Source organism: Balaenoptera physalus, assembly GCF_965194825.1.
Source record: "Balaenoptera physalus genome assembly, chromosome: 3".
In the NCBI taxonomy this organism is placed as follows: domain Eukaryota; kingdom Metazoa; phylum Chordata; class Mammalia; order Artiodactyla; family Balaenopteridae; genus Balaenoptera; species Balaenoptera physalus.
In genome coordinates this window covers 141,947,972-141,966,861 of record NC_138890.1, presented here as the reverse complement: position 1 = coordinate 141,966,861, position 18,890 = coordinate 141,947,972, and the positions used below count along the sequence as shown (strand labels likewise).

The window sequence follows — 18,890 nt, the reverse complement described above, 5'->3', positions numbered from 1 at the left end:
GTTATTTGTGTTCTTTTTGATGTTAGCTATTCTGCCAGGTGTGAGGTGATATCTCACTGTGGTTTTGATTTGTATTTGCCTGATGATTATCAGTGTTGAGCAATGTTTCATGTGCCTGTTAGCCATCTGCATCTCCTCTTTGGAAAAAAGACTGCTTCTTTATTTTTCTAATAAGCTTATCCTTAGAGGTTAAGTAAGGCCAAATTTATGCAAAGAAAAAAAGACATAAAATAACTTATTGTGGGCCAACAATTAGTTTATTGAGTTTAGGAATCTGCGTTTTTGTTTTATAAGTCCTGTATTGTATTGTCATTATTATTTTGAGATATTTCTTTACCTAGTGATCACATCACCAGACAGTCAAATTTGTTGCTTCTACCAAATCACCTTGGGCTCTGAAATTCTGTCCACTGCTCCGTGACAGCATTTACCTCACAACATCTTCATGCATGTGTTCATACCATGTGCAGGACTCAATGAGTTGTGTGTGCTGCACAAATTAATTATGTTGCAATTAATTAAGGCAAAGCCTATGTTTTGTGCTTCTTCTAAATCCCTCACGTGACCTAAAAAAACCCGTGATCACATAGTAGGCACCTTCAATTAAATTCTAAGGATGGATTTTCTTTTCCTCAATTGAAGTATATGCTTGAGTCCACATTACAAAATAAAAGGGAAGTTAGTGTACCTGACTGTTTAAGCCATTGCTGTTTCAGGGATCATAACGGCATCATGAAACTATAATTGGGGTTTTGTGACTAAATTGCAGAGTCCTTTTCTAATAGGCGATGTAAACATCATTTTTCTTGGAGGTGACTGAAAGGGAGGGTTGGTGCTGTTTTTAACAAACGTCATCAATTCATCAGTTGTGCCAGACCGTGAACTCTACAACCCTCCTGTTTTAGAAGCATCTGACATGTTAATCCGCTCCCTAATTAATGTGAGGGGTTGTAGAAAGACTAGCTGTTGCTTATGTTTGGGTTATCCCCGCCAGTATATTCCAAAGCCTTCACTCGGCAGATGATGTGACTTATTGCTGCTTTCTGTAAGGAAATAAGAAGGAATCAGTTAAGAATGGTTTACTAACGGTGCATGCTCCATCCCACACTGGAACCCTCCCCAACACACAACCACAATACACTGCCCTTCACTTGCCCCCAAAGTGGTGGTAAGATTTCCCCAAGCCATTTTCTTTGTCAAGTCATGGGGTCTGAGGAGCTTAAGCTTTGGGCCTTGTTGAAATACAACCTCTGAGTATGGCAGATGTGTTGAAGGAATTGCTGCCAGTCATTTGGCATATGTTGATTTTCTGTCCTTGTGATAAACAAGAATAATAGCTATTACCCTTCATCTGTGGCACGTCACACAGACACTGAGCTCCCCACGCAAGGAAGAATCCTAACCTTCCAGCTTCTCCTTATCTGAAGTCACATGCCCTCTGTCTCAGGACTGATTGGATAAAGTACCCCATGTCAACGGATATGTCCGTATCACTGGGCACCTTCCGCAGTGCACTCACTAGGACACATGGCCACCTTTATCATCCAAGCGTCTCACTGAGATGCAACAGACCGTAGCGCTCCTGTAGCCTCACTGTGTCACTGTGGACACAGTCACTGTATCACAAATGTTTAACTCCCTGCCATGCACCCAGCACTAGCTAGCTCTACACCTTGAGGAAGAAAGAAATGTGTAAGATATTGTCCTGACCTCAGGGAGGTCATATTCCCCCTAAGGAGATAGTTTTACACAAAAAGCCAGTGTTCAAGATCTGTCAGTTCACAGTTGTAATGTATGCATTTCCTATGTGCACTTTTCTGAATTCTCAGATTCAAAGCAAAACCTTGTGGAAGAAAAATAAATAAACCCTCCCAGAGTGAATCCTAGACAGAACTGTCCAAACGTAAATAAAGGCCACCACCCTTCTGCAGGCCACCTTTACTTTACACTTGGGCTATCACAATAACCCTTTAGTAGCTGTCTCGCTCCTCTCTCCTTCCACACCCTACCCCGTCTCTCCTTCCTTGTATCCATCTTCCTCTGCCAGTAATGATTTTCAGAATCCAACATATCCCTCTGCTCTAAATAACCCTATCTTTAGTACCTTCCCCACTACCTAAATTTTAAACTGCAATCCTATCCCAAGACACTCAAATCCACCATCTGTCATCTGACCCCAGCTTGTAAGTCTAGACTACCCACTACTCCCCAGGAACACTATGCTTTCCCTCCTCTGGGACTTTGCTCGTGCTGTCCCATCTTCCAGAACTATCATCCTTCCGCCTCACCCAGCATTCTGGAAATATAAATCCTGCCCATACTCTAAGGTTCAGCCAAAACACTTTGACCCTTGGCCTGAAGCAGTTCCTCCTTCCTCTGTGTGTGTCTTTGAGAGAGGTCACACAATTTCCTATCACTCTGAGGGGATATATTACACGCTGCTTTGGAGTGTAGTTATTTGCATATTTCTCTTATCTCCCTATCTGGATTATGAACAGCTGTGTCTTATTCAGAGTTGTATAACTCACAGTACCTCAAATGGTACCTTGAACATTGTAAGTAATAAATGATATTGCAAATAAATTAACTAAATGGAAGTATCCTTAATAGCTCCCTGGCTACCCACCCTTCGGCACGCTTGACAATTCCCACCAGCCCCCCTTGTTATCTTGGAGCCTCTTGGCTTTCAGGGGCGGGGGGTGGAGGGGGGGGCATTCATGGAGGAACAGATCTCGCCACCTGTGTTGATTGCCCATTAATCACCTTCAGTGTTGCTAAAAGGACTCATAGGAATCAAATGCTTTATGCTCAGGGGATAGCTTCCTTACAGGCAAAGGATACACTAGGGCAACAGCAGATGAGCCGAGTGCACTGACGGGGTCTGGAGAGCCCAGGTGTAGGCCTCTTCGTCCTCTCACTGCTCAGTCACACCAGACACCCTGTGTCTCCAGGTCTGGCACCACTACCTGTGTGCCTGCCAAGCACCTTGGTACCAGGAAGGCCAAAGTCTGCTCGTGATGGAGTTTCCTAGAGTGAGCTGGTCATGTAGGCGCACCCTAGCTATGTGGACAGCCTTACCAACAGCCCCAGTTCCACTGAATTTAGGTGCAAATCATAAATTTAATTATATTGCTAAGCAGCATTGACAAGCTGACATATTCTGCCCTGAAACAACTCAGGGACCCATGACTACAGCACATCATTTATCTTTAGTTAACACAGTCTATACATACCATTGCCAAGCATCAGTAACTCTGGAAAAAAAGCACGCGGTCAAACCGGACCAGCTAAAATTAACCCACGCTGTGTGCCACTTAAAGAATTGCCCATTGAGCTCATCTCTTCCTTCTCTTGCTCACCAAAAAGTATCTGTCCCAGCTTCTAAGCCCTCGGGGCTTTGCTTTCTGCGTGCTTTTTGCGTGGACCTAATCCATGTGAATAGGTGTTTGTGTGGTAATGGGCACATACTAACATACCTTCTGCAGAGTACAGGCTTGAGAAATATTTTCTGGAAACAAAGAGCTATTTTTAAAAGTCCCATGAGGACTTTTTAGCCCATACACATGGGTAGCAGCATACTTCACCTACGCAGAGGCATAAATATGAGCAAAAACCCACATATAAGATAAGAAGGATATTGATGGAGTTTACAGTTTAAAGAGGTAGGCATCTTTGTATACTTTAAAGAAGTAATGGTGCAAACTTATTGCAAAGAAAGCTGCTTTTAGTTGTGGGAGAGAGTGATTAGGATGGTTAGAATCTCCTAGAGAAAAGCAAAACATTGTTAGTGCTCCTGAAGAAGGCAGACTCCTGAGTTAGGCTGCTGCGGTCCCATGTGCTTTGTGTTGTTTTTCCAGTAATTTCATTTCGCTCTCAGAGTTGGTTTTTGGCAGAGGATTTGATGATCGTATGGGCCAAATACTTAAGACTTATTAAACACAGAGAAATTATTAAAAGATTGCACATCATTCTGAGGGGGATTTTTCCTGTCATTTTTTTAAAGCCATACCTTTTCACTGAATTTGTCATGTATTACTATGAAAGTGTAAATTGTGTGATCACTGGCATTTCCACCTCAAAATAAAATGAATACCCAACTGGAGAAAAATACTGAAGTTTCACTGACTGGCATCTGGAGCACAAATTAGTTCAAGGTTTTATGAAAACAGGCATCCTGAACATACACATCCATGACTGAGGTCAGAGTGCAGTTTTGAAAGAATCCCCAAAGATTATCATATTCGATGGGCACAGAAATGAATTGCTTAAATTTTTATAAGTTCACCAACAACTTCCTTTACAATGGTGAGTTACTCTTCAATAAAGACACTTACAGGAGACAAAAATGTAATATAGTAACTGTCATTTTGCTTGTTGGGGTCCTTACTGTACATTCTTAGCTGGACTCCTGTCCTAGCCTCCTAATTTTTCTTCCCTACCTCCTATTTTTTCCCTATCCCCAGCCATCCTACCCTCTGCTTCCACATTCATTCTTCTTGCCTACCTTTGATCCAGTGATTCTTCTGCCCCATCATCTTCAGTAGCTCCCCACTGTTTCCTAAATTATGAATAAACTCATCTCTCTGGCATTTACAAAGGCCCACAACGTGGATCCTATGTACCCTTCCAGCCTCATCTCGCTTACGTACTATGTACACCCATGTTTGTGTCCCCTGAATTCTTGCTTCATTATAGCCATTCATAATGACCCCTTTGTCAGAAATTCCCTCTTCTTACCTCCCAGGTGGGAACAATCCTTCAAGGATTTTGTCTTTAAGGCATAGTTCAAATATTACCTTATCCACAAAGCTTTTCCCAGTTCCCCCAAGAGAATGCACACTTCCATCTTAGAATCTCTGAAGCCCTTTCTTTCTCCCTCTCTAGGAGAGTTAGTATATAGCACAGTACTTGAAGAACTCAGCTTCTGCAGCAAGACAGCTTTGTTTCAAGTCCCAGTTCTATTACTTACTTCCTGCATGATCTTACCTAAGATTCATGACCTCTCTGTACCTTAGTTCTGTTTTGTTTTGTTTTACTTCTAAAATAAAGATGCTAATAGTACCTACCTCATAAAATTGTGGTGAGAATTACAAGTGTTGATCCATTTAAAGTAGTTAGGATAGTACCTGGTCCCATGGTGTTTATTGTATTCTCTTGTGGCTCTTATTTATATTCCAACAAGAATTAGAATTGAACTGTATGAAATTTCCCATATTCAACTCTGTTTTGGACCGTCATATCATTATGTCATTTGTTTCAACCTAATGGAGACTCTTATGTGCTTTCTATTCCCTCTAATAGACTGTACTATCCCTAAGGATGAGGGCTATATCTTTTACCTCCTTGTATCTTATAGTACCTGGTAAGGACCTGGCAAATGCCGAGTGTTTAACAAACAGTCAGTGGATTTTGCACGCACACAAAAAAAATTCAAAAAATAGAAACCAAGTTTTCCCCCCAGTATCTTAAGTATTCTTTGGCTACCATAGACTACCGTTATGTCCTCCGGTAGTCATTTATGAAAGGAGAGAGATTAAAATATGCAGGAGGAGACATTTCTCTTGTCCATTACTAATATACTTATAGTCTTTCCCAAAAGCCTTCCACAGAACCTTAACTTCAGGTCATGGGACCAGTGTCATGGTCTAGTCTTGGGGTGTGTCCCAGGATGTTTCTGTGTCATCACTGCGCTATCCTGTGGGCACTTCAGCTGCCAAGGGAATAGTAGCCCCCCTCCTGCCTCTGTAAGAGCCGAATGACCCTCTCAGCTTTAATCATTCTTTTTCATCAGATATTTTCAACCTTAAGGGCTTATTACCTGACAATACAGCTAAAATAAGCACAAGCTGACAATACATGTAAAAGAAACACAATATAAGGGAAGTGTGTCCGTGCAGGAATGGTATCTTAGAGAGAATGTGCAGCCTTTATTTGTTACAAAGAACTTGAGCTTTGGACACGCATGAGAGAGCAGCGCTGGGCTCTGACATCGAAGCTGACATTGAATTCTTTACAGTCTGCTGTTTATAAACAACTCAGTAAATGATTCAGTAAGTAAACACAGATTATTATGATCCCTTTTAAGGAAACGGTGTTTATGTTGGCTCCCTCTCACACCCGAACTAGTGGTAGCCCATCCTGACTCACAGACAGCACTAATATCCTGATAATGCCAAGCATCCTGCAAAGACTATTTATCCCCTTTCCTTGCTTCTCTGAGGTTGGAGGAAGGCCGGTAGAATTTTACACTTTATACAAGAAGAAACAGAGGTGGGGCTTCCCTGGTGGCGCAGTGGTTGAGAGTCTGCCTGCCAATGCAGGGGACACGGGTTCGAGCCCTGGTCTGAGAAGATCCCACATGCCGCAGAGCAACTAGGCCCGTGAGCCACAACTACTGAGCCTGCGCGTCTGGAGCTTGTGCTCCGCAATAAGAGAGGCCGCAATAGTGAGAGACCCACGCACCGCGATGAAGAGTGGCCCCCACTTGCCTCAACTAGAGAAAGCCCTCGCACAGAAACGAAGACCCAACACAGCCATAAATAAAATTAATTAATTAATTAATTGTTTTTAAAAATTCCTTTAAAAAAAAGAAGAAACAGAGGTAGAGACAAAACAGCTTTCCTAAGTCTCTTTAACAGACCAACAAGAGGGTAAAGAAGGTACCGTCAGTGCGATGCTTTGTATCTGCTTCTAGATGAGCAAAACAAATTGTAGATAATGCATGTTATTGATAATTCAAATAACAGTGTTTAGTTATCTCAAAATAGGGACTTGATAGTGAGTTTTTCCGGGCTGAAATACTCAGATAATGCCTGCTATTAGTTTCCCAGTGGCGGTGCTTCATTATACACTCCCTGCCTTCACATATCATTGTTGGGAGTTAAGGATTCTTTGTAAGATAAATATTAGGTCTTAACTTTTTTATCCTCCTCAACTCCCAGCAATTTGCTGAGCCATAATCAGTGGTGAGTAGATATTTCCCACTGAGTTTACGAGAGACCTGTTCTCTGTACATATGCTCAGACCAACGTTAGTGAACGTCTGGAGGGGGAGTGAGACCACTACAGCTCAAGGTCAGCCTCCTCAAGCCTCTGCAGGTCCTTTCTGATTGTCAACATATGTCAAGGTTGTCTGTTTATTCTGGAACCCAAACAGTAAGAAAAGAGTTAGAAATCTGTGGGCATATGCCTCGGAAAGCCTTGACTGTAGAAGTGAGTAACATTTTTTTTTGAAGTCTGAGAAGGATGATTAAGCATCTCTCTAAAAATTCCAGTGGGCCTGTGTGTACTCTACATACCCATTCCTAGTATGGTTTCTCTTCCAAAGCATAACACACATTTTTCAGGGGTGAAATCCAAGACAAACATTCTTTCACCCTAGGTGACCCCAGTGGGTGGTGAACTCTTTTTAGTGACTGGAAAGTTAAAGCATCCCAAAGTTGATTGTGACCTTTGAGTTCCAGACTGCAGCACTGACGACTTGCTTAGTTCTACAGCTTCAAAACCAACTCTGTAATCACTGCTCTCAAGAGAACTCTGGCTTCCGCACACAGAAGCCTCTCTAGGGAGAGACAGAGGCTAGGCTCTGTCATTCCAGAAAGGCCTTTGTTCATACCAGCTCCTACTTGTGATACACAATTTTTCAGATAATGTGCACTTTTGCACTAAGGAAAAAACCTTGAATTCATCATACAGGTCTGCCCTGATTTTAACACAGATTAATCTATGCACTGAGAAAGCAGACTACACACCATATTTATAAAAAGATTTATGGAATTCAAACATAGGTACCATTGAGTAGAAGTTCAAATAATAGTGTGCCTTATGGCAAATATATGCAATATATATTTAAACCAAAATTAACTCAAGAGACACGAATTACTAAATAAAGAACTTATCACTTAGAAAATAGGTTATACAACTTTCAAAGGGCTTTTAAATATATATAATTTATAGGGAATTGATTTGCATGTAATTCACAATATATGATACAAAATAAGCTACTTTCTTTTAAGGTCAACAATTATTTGAACCAGGGGTTGGCAAACTATTGTCCTCAGTTGTTTTGTAAATAAAGTTCTATTGCAACACAACCAGATCTATTTGTTTCAGATTGTTTATGGCTGCTTTGGGGATACAGTGTCAGAGTTGGGTAGGTAAAACATAGGTCCGCAAGCCTGAAATATTTACTATCTGGCCCTTGAAGAAAAACTATGTCAACCCCTGTTATAAACAGAAAAAGATTGTTTCTATAAAAAGGTATTTTATGGAACTAGTCATCATGTTTGTATTGGTTGTTGTTTTTTAATCTCCTATGGAAAATTATTTTCAATTGGTAGCTGACATAAATGAGAATTCAGGATTCACTTTATGAATTTCCTTCACAGTCAACTCTTCTGAAATACATTCTGTTGCAAAGTAAGATTAACAGTATCTGCTAATCAGTGTGGACTTGTACATTTTTATTATTATTGGTATTCCACCAAATGAAAGCTGAGCATCTGTAAATGCTTGGTGATGGATTGAATGGGCAATAATTTGCAACTGAGCTGTCTGAGATATGTCATCATTATCACATACTATTTATCTTATGAAGAGTTACAGTCAGTGTAACACACAGCTCCAGTTCGAGGGCAGACTTGACTTTACAGGTTTGTGGATCGTCCATAAACTGACTGCTGCCACTGAATTCACGCTGAAGAATAAAGACAGAAGACTCTCCTTTTAGGAAATTGTGCACCGCGAAAGACTCGTAAACCAGAAACCTCACCACATTGTAGTAGATGTTACCGTTCAGATGAATGGCCTTTGTGTATTCTCAAGATGTTCTCAAGTTAACATTCATGTCTTTACTGCTACAGGTTATATTTTCATTTTCATATGTTATGGAAAAGCAGCCTTTAGCTCTTCTTGTTTCTCACTTAATATTCCTTAGTAAATAGAATTTTAACACTACAAATTTGGATTCATTGGAGAGCAAATATTTGCAGGAGTGGGTCTGTGCACCTGTCACTGCGAAGCTCCTGCTGAACAAACCCCAGAGAAATGGAGAAACACCTGGATAGCATCCTTACTGCGACAGAAGCTCTTCTTTTTCTGAATTCCAAAAGCGTTTGAAGTTGTACATCTTTTGCATTGAACTCAAGTGGCTTGTGTACATATGGTAGCTTCCCTTCAGTTGTAAATTCTTAGAGGGAAAGGACTTAGTCTTCCCTCATCTTTATATGCTCTGCTCCCTTCCTCCACAACATAAACAGGGCCTGATACAAAATGGGGGCTTACTGTTGGTTAAATGAATGCCACATGAGTTCCAGGAATGACTTGAGAGCAAATGCAGAAGGGAAGTGGAGGGGGAGGCGTTAGCTTAGATTTCGTGGTGTTTGAGTTTGACATCCTCTCCACAACACTAAGACTAATACTGAGGAGAATTGTTTCCTGAATCTGAGAGCGGCAGATGCGTTTCCTCTTCTGCCATTTTTCTTTCTCATGGGGAAAAGCAGACAAGAAGGTCCTACAAAAGTGTTGGAGGTGTTTGTTCTTATCAGCCACTAGTGATTGTGGCAAATTCTGTTGTTGGTTTCAGTTGGTGTCCCAGGCTGTGTGATGAGGACTTTGGAGTCTGGGGAGCTGGAGACCCTGAGTTGTCCTGTGTGTGTGCACCTGGCATACGGCTGACATGCTGTGAGCTCTGATATATCTATTTGTCAGTGGAGATATTAACATCTCTCTCAGATGGTCATTGTGAGGAGCAGATAGGTACATAGGAAAATTCCTGGCACAAAGTAGGTATGGAATAAATATTAGATACTTTATTATTTTTACTATTACTGCTGCTACTACTGCTATTACTCCTACTGAAAAAGTAGTAGTAGCCTGGGTGGCTGGAAGCATCCTACCCACCTCCTCACCCCACTCACCAGAGCTGATCTCCTATTTGTATTTTCTGGGAGGATAAGAAGGGTGCTGGATCTAGTAGAATATATCTCATATTTGAGTAGTATATTTTTTAATTAATTTTTATTGGAGTATAGTTGATTTACAATGTTGTGTTAGTTTGTGCTGTACAGCAAAGTGAGTCAGTTATACATATACATATATCCACTCTTGTTTAGATTCTATCCCCATATAGGTCATTACAGAGTATTGAGTAGAGTTCCCTGTGCTATACAGTAGGTTCTTATTAGTTACCTATTTTATATATAGTAATGTATTATGTCAATCCCAATCTCCCAATTTATCCCTCCCCTCCCCCTTTCCCCCTTGGTAACCATAAGTTTGTTTTCTACATCTGTGATTCTATTTCTGTTTTGTAAATAGGTTCATTTGTACCGTTTTTTTTTAGATTCCACATATAAGCAATGTCATATGATATTTGTCTTTCTCTGGCTGACTTACTTCACTCAGTATGACAATCTCTAGGTCCATCCATGTCATTGCAAATGACATTATTTTGTTCTTTTTTATAGCTGAGTACTATTCCATTGTATATTTGTGCCACATCTTCTTTATCCATTCCTCCGTCGATGGACATTTAGGTTGCTTCCATGTCCTGGCTATTGTAAATAGTGCTGCAGTGAAGATTGGGGTACATGTATCTTCTCGAATTATGGTTTTCTCTGGATATATTCCCAGGAGTGGGATTGCTGGATCATATGGTAGCTCTATTTTGAGTAATTTATTTTTTAAGGAAGTAAAATTCTCACAGACTCCAGAGAATGCCTGTACAGGCCAGTTTGAGAAAAATTGAGTTAAAAAATAAATTTTAATGTTGGAGATAATTCTTTTCGTTGTCACTTATCTCTGCAAAAAGAACAAAACTTAATTTCGTATCCCAAAAGACCCTTGTTTGAGAAGCCCTGCTTTCATGTTCTGCTATAAGCACATCAACCTAGACTATAGCTCAGGCTGGCCCTTTAGAGCTGAGGAAGCAGGGAGCACTTACTGAAAGGGAGGGACTGAGAGGCTTGCCAGACTCCACATGTCCAGAGGATGAGACATGGGTACCAGGCAAGAAAGATGGACGTCACAACGAGGAGGTGGTGGGCAAGAGGGGGAAGGAGCAGCCTGGAAGCTGACTTCATTGCTTCACTGTCTTGCCTCAGGGCTGTCCTGAGGCAGCATTAGATCAAATGTTTACCGCAGTACTTGGCACCTAGTAGAATGTTGTTCCCTTTCCTTCCTCTTTCCCCTGAAAAAGACTGTCCTTAGCTATAGAAGCAATGAAGCTGTATAGACAGCTAAAAGGTGTGGCATTAAAACAAACTTTTTCTACTTTTCCAGAGGGCAACTTTACCTCCTACTGGACTAAACTCAGACCCAAGCTTCCTTCTCTGAGCTTTTAGAACATTTAGTGCCTGGGGAGTCATTTGGCAATAATCGAGTACTGTTTTATTGCTAGGATTCCTTTATATGTATACATTTATAAGGCCCTGGAGTCCCTAACTTAAAATTTGTTTTTGCTTCAGAAGTTCGGCTGTAAGGAGGCTCTCCAAATCAAGTGTAACAACCGCAACAAATAATATATTAACTAGCGGTTAAGTACCCATCTAGGCTGTGACAGCCTGTTTGGCTCGGGTTGTAGGTGAACTGTGGCTGGTTCCTAGAGCTGGGTCAGGAGCTCTGCGGTTTGTACGGTGAAGGAATGTCTCCTTCACCATCTCATCCTGCCCTCACCACCCCTACCCTCTGTCTTCCCCTTCACCACACTTCACCACTTCCTGGGTGAAGAACCAGCTAGGGCAAAAATTCTGAAATTTTTCTTTGGTACCTTTCTCCAAATTTAGTTTTTGACTGGATACTCCTGGTTAAACCATGAGTAAATAACCTCCTAGGGTCTAGTCAGCCTCAGTGTGAGAAGCTGTTAAACCAGAAAACCAGAGTAGCATACACCAACTCGTTCCTGTCTCGCAAACCTCTCCTTGCGGAGGTATTTTTAAGAGCAAGTGCCTTATTTATTAGTCATTAGATTTGACAGGACTAGAGAGACATCCCCCACTCCTTTTTTTTCTTTTTTTACATCTTTATTGGAGTATAATTACTTTACATTGTTGTGTTAGTTGCTGCTGTATAACAAAGTGAATCAGCTATACTTAAACATATATCCCTTCCCTCTTACGTCTCCCTCCCACCCTCCCTATCCCACCCCTCTAGGTGGTCACAGAGCACCGAGCTGATCTCCCTGTGCTATGCGGCTGCTTCCCACTAGCTATCTTTTTTACATTTGGTAGTGTATATATGTCCGTGGCACTCTCTCACTTTGTCCCAACTTACCCTTCACCCTCCCCATGTCCTTCAGTCCATTCACTACGTCTGCGTCTTTATTCCTGTTCTGCCCCTACGTTCTTCAGAACCTTTTTTTTTTTTTTTTTTAGATTCCCTATATATGTGTTAGCATACGGTATTTGTTTTTCTCTTTCTGACTTACTTCACTCTGTAGGACAGACTCTAGGTCCATCCACCTCACTACAAATAACTCCATTTCGTCTCTTTTTACGGCTGACTAATATTCCATTGTATATATGTGCCACGTCTTCCTTATCGATTCATCTGTTGATGGACACTTAGGTTGCTTCCATGTCCTGGCTATTGTAAATAGAGCTGCAATGAACATTTTGGTACATGACTCTTTTTGAATTATGGTTTTCTCAGGGTACATGCCCAGTAGTGGGATTGCTGGGTCATATGGTAGTACTATTTTTAGTTTTTTAAGGAACCTCCATACTGTTCTCCACAGTGGCTGTATCAATTTACATTCCCACCAACAGTGCAAGAGGGTTCCCTTTTCTCCACACCCTCTCCAGCATTTATTGTTTGTAGATTTTTTGATGATGGCCATTCTGACCAGTGTGAGATGATATCTCATTGTAGTTTTGATTTGCATTTCTCTAATGATTAATGATGTTGAGCATTCTTTCATGTGTTTGTTGGCAATCTGTATATCTTCTTTGGAGGAATGTCTATTTAGGTCTTCTGCCCATTTTTGGATTGGGTTGTTTCTTTTTTTGTTATTGAGCTGCATGAGCTGCTTGTAAATCTTGGAGATTAATCCTTTGTCAGTTGCTTCATTTGCAAATATTTTCTCCCATTCTGAGGGTTGTCTTTTGGTCTTGTTTATGGTTTCCTTTGCTGTGCAAAAGCTTTTAAGTTTCATTAGGTCCCATTTGTTTATTTTTGTTTTTATTTCCATTTCTCTAGGAGCTGGGTCAAAAAGGATCTTGCTGTGATTTATGTCATAGAGTGTTCTGCCTATGTTTTCCTCTAAGAGTTTGATAGTGTCTGGCCTTACATTTAGGTCTTTAATCCATTTTGAGCTTATTTTTGTGTATGGTGTTAGGGAGTGTTCTAATTTCATTTTTTACATGTAGCTGTCCAGTTTTCCCAGCACCACTTATTGAAGAGACCATCTTTTCTCCATTGTATATCCTTGCCTCCTTTGTCATAGATTAGTTGACCATATGTGCATGGGTTTATCTCTGGGCTTTCTATCCTGTTCCATTGATCGATATTTCTGTTTTTGTGCCAGTACCATATTGTCTTGATTACTGTAGCTTTGTAGTATAGTCTGATGTCAGGGAGTCTGATTCCTCCAGCTCTGTTTTTTTCCGTCAAGACTGCTTTGGCTATTTGGGGTCTTTTGTGTCTCCGTACAAATTTTAAGACTTTTTTGTTCTAGTTCTGTAAAAAATTCCATTGGTAATTTGATAGGGATTGCATTGAATCTGTAGATTGCTTTGGGTAGTATAGTCATTTTCACAATGTTGATTCTTCCAATACAAGAGCATGGTACAACTCTCCATCTGTTTGTATCATATTTAATTTCTTTCATCAGTGTCTTATAGTTTTCTGCATACAGGTCTTTGGTCTCCTTAGGTAGGTTTATTCCTAGGTATTTTATTCTTTTGTTGCAGTGGTAAATGGGAGTGTTTCCTTAATTTCTCTTTCAGATTTTTCATCATTAGTGTATAGGAATGCAAGAAATTTCTCTGCATTAATTTTGTATCCTACAACTTTACAAAACTCATTGATTAGCTCTAGTAGTTTTCTGGTAGCATCTTTAGGATTCTCTACGTATAGTATCATGTCATCTGCAAACAGCGACAGTTTTACTTCTTCTTTTCCGATTTGGATTCCTTTTATTTCTTTTTCATCTCTGATTGCTGTGGCTAAAACTTCCAAAACTATGTTGAATAATAGTGGTGAGAGTGGGCAACCTTGTCTTGTTCCTGATCTTAGTGTTAATGGTTTCAGTTTTTCACCATTGAGGACGATGTTGGCTGTGGGTTTGTCATATATGGCCTTTATTATGTTGAGGTAAGGTCCCTCTATGCCTACTTTCTGGAGAGTTTTTATCATAAATGGGTGTTCAATTTTGTCAAAAGCTTTTTCTGCATCTACTGAGATTATCACATGGTTTTTCTCCTTCAATTTGTTAATATGGTTTATCACATTGATTGATTTGCATATATAGAAGAATCCTTGCATCCCTGGGATAAACCCCACTTGATCGTGGTGTATGATCCTTTTAATGTGGTACTGGATTCTGTTTGCTAGTATTTTGTTGAGGATTTTTGCATCTATGTTCATCAGTGATATTGGCCTGTAGTTTTCTTTCTTTGTGACATTTTTGTCTGGTTTTGGTATCAGGGTGATTGTGGCCTCATGAAATGAGTTTGGGAGTGTTCCTCCCTCTACTATATTTTTGAAGAGTTTGAGAGGATAGGTGTTAGCTCTTCTCTAAATGTTTGATAGAATTCACCTGTGAATCCTCTGGTCCTGGTCCTTTGTTTGTTAGAAGATTTTTAATCACAGTTTCAATTTCAATGCTTGTGATTGGTCTGTTTATATTTTCTATTTCTTCCTTGTTCAGTCTTGGAAGGTTGTGCTTTTCTAAGAATTTGTCCATTTCTTCCAGGTTGTCCATTTTGTTGGCATATAGTTGTTTGTAGTAATCTCTCATGATCCTTTCTATTTCTACAGTGTCAGTTGTTACTTCTCCTTTTTCATTTCTAAATCTGTTGATTTGAGTCTTCTCCCTTTTTTTCTTGACGAGTCTGGCTAATGGTTCATCAATTTTGTTTATCTTTTCAAAGAACCAGCTTTTAGTTTTATTGATCTTTGCTATCGTTTCCTTCATTTCTTTTTCATTTATTTCTGATCTGATCTTTATGATTTCTTTCCTTCTGCTAACTTTGGGGTTTTTTTGTTCTTCTTCCTCTAATTGCTTTAGGTGTAAGATTAGGTTGTTTATTTGAGATTTTTCTTGTTTCTTGAGGTAGGATTGTATTGCTATAAACTTCCCTCTTAGAACTGCTTTTGCTGCATCCCATAGGTCTTGGGTCATCGTGTTTTCATTGTCATTTGTTTCTAGGTATTTTTTGACTTCCTCTTTGATTTCTTCAGTGATCTCTTGGTTATTTAGTAACATATTGTTTAGCCTCCATGTGTTTGTATTTTTTACAGTTTTTTTCCTGTAATCGATATCTACTCTCATAGCCTCGTGGTTGGAAAAGGTACTTTTTTTTTTTTTTAATTTTTGGCTGTGTTGGATCTTCGTTTCTGTGTGAGGGCTTTCTCTAGTTGCGGCGAGCGGGAGCCACTCTTCATCGCAGTGAGCGGGCCTCTCACTGTCGCGGCCTCTCTTGTTGTGGAGCACAGGCTCCAGACGCGCAGGCTCAGTAGTTGTGGCTCACGGGCCTAGTTGCTCCACAGCATGTGGGATCTTCCCAGACCAGGGCTCGGACCAGTGTCCCCTGCATTAGCAGGCAGATTCTCAACCACTGCGCCACCAGGGAAACCCGGAAAATATACTTTTTAATGTGTCATTTAAAGCTTGTGTTACCTTATTTATTTTCATTTTGGTTGCTCTGTCCATTGGTGAAAGTGGGATGTTAAAGTCCCCTGCTATTATTGTTTTTCTGTCGATTTCCCCTTTTATGGCTGTTAGCATTTGTCTTATGTACTGAGGTGCTCCTATGTTGGGTGCCTAAATATCTACAATTGTTATATCTTCTTGTTGGATTGATCCCTTGATCATTATGTAGTGTCCTTCCTTGTCTCTTTTAATATTCTTCATTTTAAAGTCTATTTTGTCTGATATGAGAATTGCTACTCCAGCTTTCTTTTGATTTCCCTTTGCATGGAATATCTTTTCCCATCCCCTCACTTTCAGTCTGTATGTGTCCCTAGGTCTGAAGTGGGTCTCTTTTAGACAGCATATCTGGGTCTTGTTTTTGTATCCATTCAGCCAGTCTATGTCTTTTGGTTGGAGCATTTAATCCATTTACATTTAAGGTAATTATCGATATGTATGTTCCTATTACCATTTTCTTAATTGTTTTGAGTTTGTTTTTGTAGGTTTTTTCCTTCTTTTGTGTTTCCTGCCTAGAGAAGTTCCTTTAGCATTTGTTGTAAAGCTGGTTTGGTGGTGCTGAATTCTCTTAGCCTTTGCTTGTCTGTAAAGGTTTTAATTTCTCTGTCGAATCTGAATGAGATGCTTGCTGGGAAGAGTAATCTTGGTTGTAGGTTTTTCCCTTTCATCACTTTAAATATGTCCTCCCACTCCCTTCTGGCTTGCAGAGTTTCTGCTGAAAGATCAGCTGATAACCTTATGGGGATTCCCTTGTATGTTATTTGTTGCTTTTCCCTTGCTGCTTTTAGTATTTTTTCTTTGGATTTAATTTTTGATAGTTTGCTTAATGTGTGTCTTGTCATGTTTCTCCTTGGATTTATCTTGTATGGGACTCTGCGCTTCTTGGACTTGATTGACTATTTCCTTTCCCATATTAGGGAAATTTTCAACAATAATCTCTTCAAATGTTTTCTCAGTCCCTTTCTTTTTCTCTTCCTCTTCTGGGACCCCTATAATTCGAATGTTGGTGCATTTAACATTGTCCCAGAGGTTTCTGAGAATGTCCTCAGTTCTTTTCATTCTTTCTTCTTTATTCTGCTCTGCGGTAGTTATTTCCACTATTTTATCTTCCATTCTTTTCCGTCTTCTGCCTCATTTATTCTGCTATTGATTTCTTCTAGAGAATTTTTAATTTAATTTATTGTACTGTTCATCATTGTTTGTTTGCTCTTTAGTTCTTCTAGGTCCTTGTTAAACGTCTCTTGCATTTTCTCCATTCTATTCCCAAGATTTTGCATATCTTTACTATCATTTCTCTGAATTCTTTTTCAGGTAGACTGCCTATTTCCTCTTCATTTGTTTGGCTTGGTGGGTTTTTACCTTGCTCCTTCATCTGCTGCGTATTTATCTGTCTTCTCATTTTGCTTAACTTACTGTGTTTGGAGTCTCCTTTTCGCAGGCTGCAGGTTCATAGTTCCTGTTGTTCTGGTGGATGAGGCTGGATCTTGTCTTTCTGGTGGGCAGGACCGCATCTGGTGGTGTGTTTTGGCGTGTCTGTGAACTTATTATGATTTTAGGCATCCTCTCTGCTAGTGGGTGGGGTTGTGTTCCTGTCTTGCTAGTTGTTTGGCATGGAGTGTCCAGCCCTGGAGCTTGCTGGTCATTGAGTCGGGCTGGGTCTTAGCGTTGAGACGGAGATCTCTGGGAGAGCTCTCGCCAATTGGTATTACGTGGGGCCAGGAGGTCTCTGGTTTAATGTGGACAGCTTTGACCTTATTTTACATCCTGCTCAATTGGTTCTAGTAAGATAGCATGTGCTTCAAAAAAGGGCTTCAGATCAGCCCAGACTCTTAGCACTGTGCCTTTACGTTTTCTAGAGAAGACTGTGTGTATTTTTTTTTAAGCCGTTGGAGCATAATCAGAGTCCATATTAACTTGCTTCCCAAAGAATTTCACCAGGTGTCAGGACTTACTGAAGCTCAGGTTCTTTTGTCTCAGCACAGAAGGAATTCAGGGTGAGGCAAATGAAGCTCAGGTTCTTTTGTCTCAGCACAGAAGGAATTCAGGGTGAAGCAAAGTGTCAGGCAAAGACTGAGTTCATTAGCATAGGAGCCCCCCCCCCCACTCCTTTTGGAGAAACTAGAGACTCAGAGGGACGAAGTACATCAAAAACATCCAGGGAGGCTAGGCGCTAAAATGAGAACAATTGGGAAAAGAAAGAAGATGTTTTCAGATGAATAGAAGCTGGGGATGAAAGAAGCAGCCTTCTCAGGCAGCTGAGGAAAAGAAGGAAACTGAGTCCAGAAGATTAGAAGTGAACTAGAACGATTTGAAGTCATAGGAGACCAAGATTTCTCAAGGTACCAAAAGAAAGGAAGCTCAGCCTTGTTCAGGCTGCAAAATGAAAGCTCCCTTCAAGTGAGATCCATATAGCTAATTTGACAAGCGCTGATTTTCCTCTCTTCCCTTTGAACCCATAATTACTTCCTTCTACTCATATAGCCTTGACCATCATCACCACCTATAAAAAACTACTTCCAATTACTACTTAAGGGATAACCCAAAAGCATTTTCTTTAGGACTACTTTCTCTGAAAAACAGACTTGGAGGTAAAGGGCAGGAGGCTTTACTGGTCCATCCAGAGTCACAGCAAGAGCCTAAATCCTATAGGATGTCAATATAACCAGGTCAATCCCAAAGATCATAAAGTGGTGGTTCTTGGTGTATATGCCCATCAGAATCATCTGTGGACATTTTCAATAAATACAAATGCCATCTACCTCAGATCTACTGAATCAATCTTCATTGATTCAGGCATATTGTATTCATTTCCTAGGACTGCTATGTAGCAAATTACCATAATCCTAGTGGCTTAAAACAACAGAAATTTAATCTATCACAGTTATGGAAGCCAGAAGTCAAAAATCAAGGTGACATTAGTGTTGATTCCTTCTGGATGCTCTGAGAGAGAATTTGTTCCTGTTTCTCTCCTAGTTTCTAGAAACTGCTAGCAATCGTTGGTGTTCCTTGGTTTGTAGATTTAG

At 40.3% G+C, this 18,890-nt stretch overlaps 1 protein-coding gene across 4 annotated transcripts in view; it reads left to right on the top strand.

The window, feature by feature from the left end:
• Window positions 1–18,890, top strand: part of GHR (growth hormone receptor) — a gene marked incomplete at its 5' end in the record, with an annotated part of 277,380 nt that overhangs the window by 192,995 nt on the left and 65,495 nt on the right. The gene's annotated exons all lie outside the window — the stretch shown is intronic.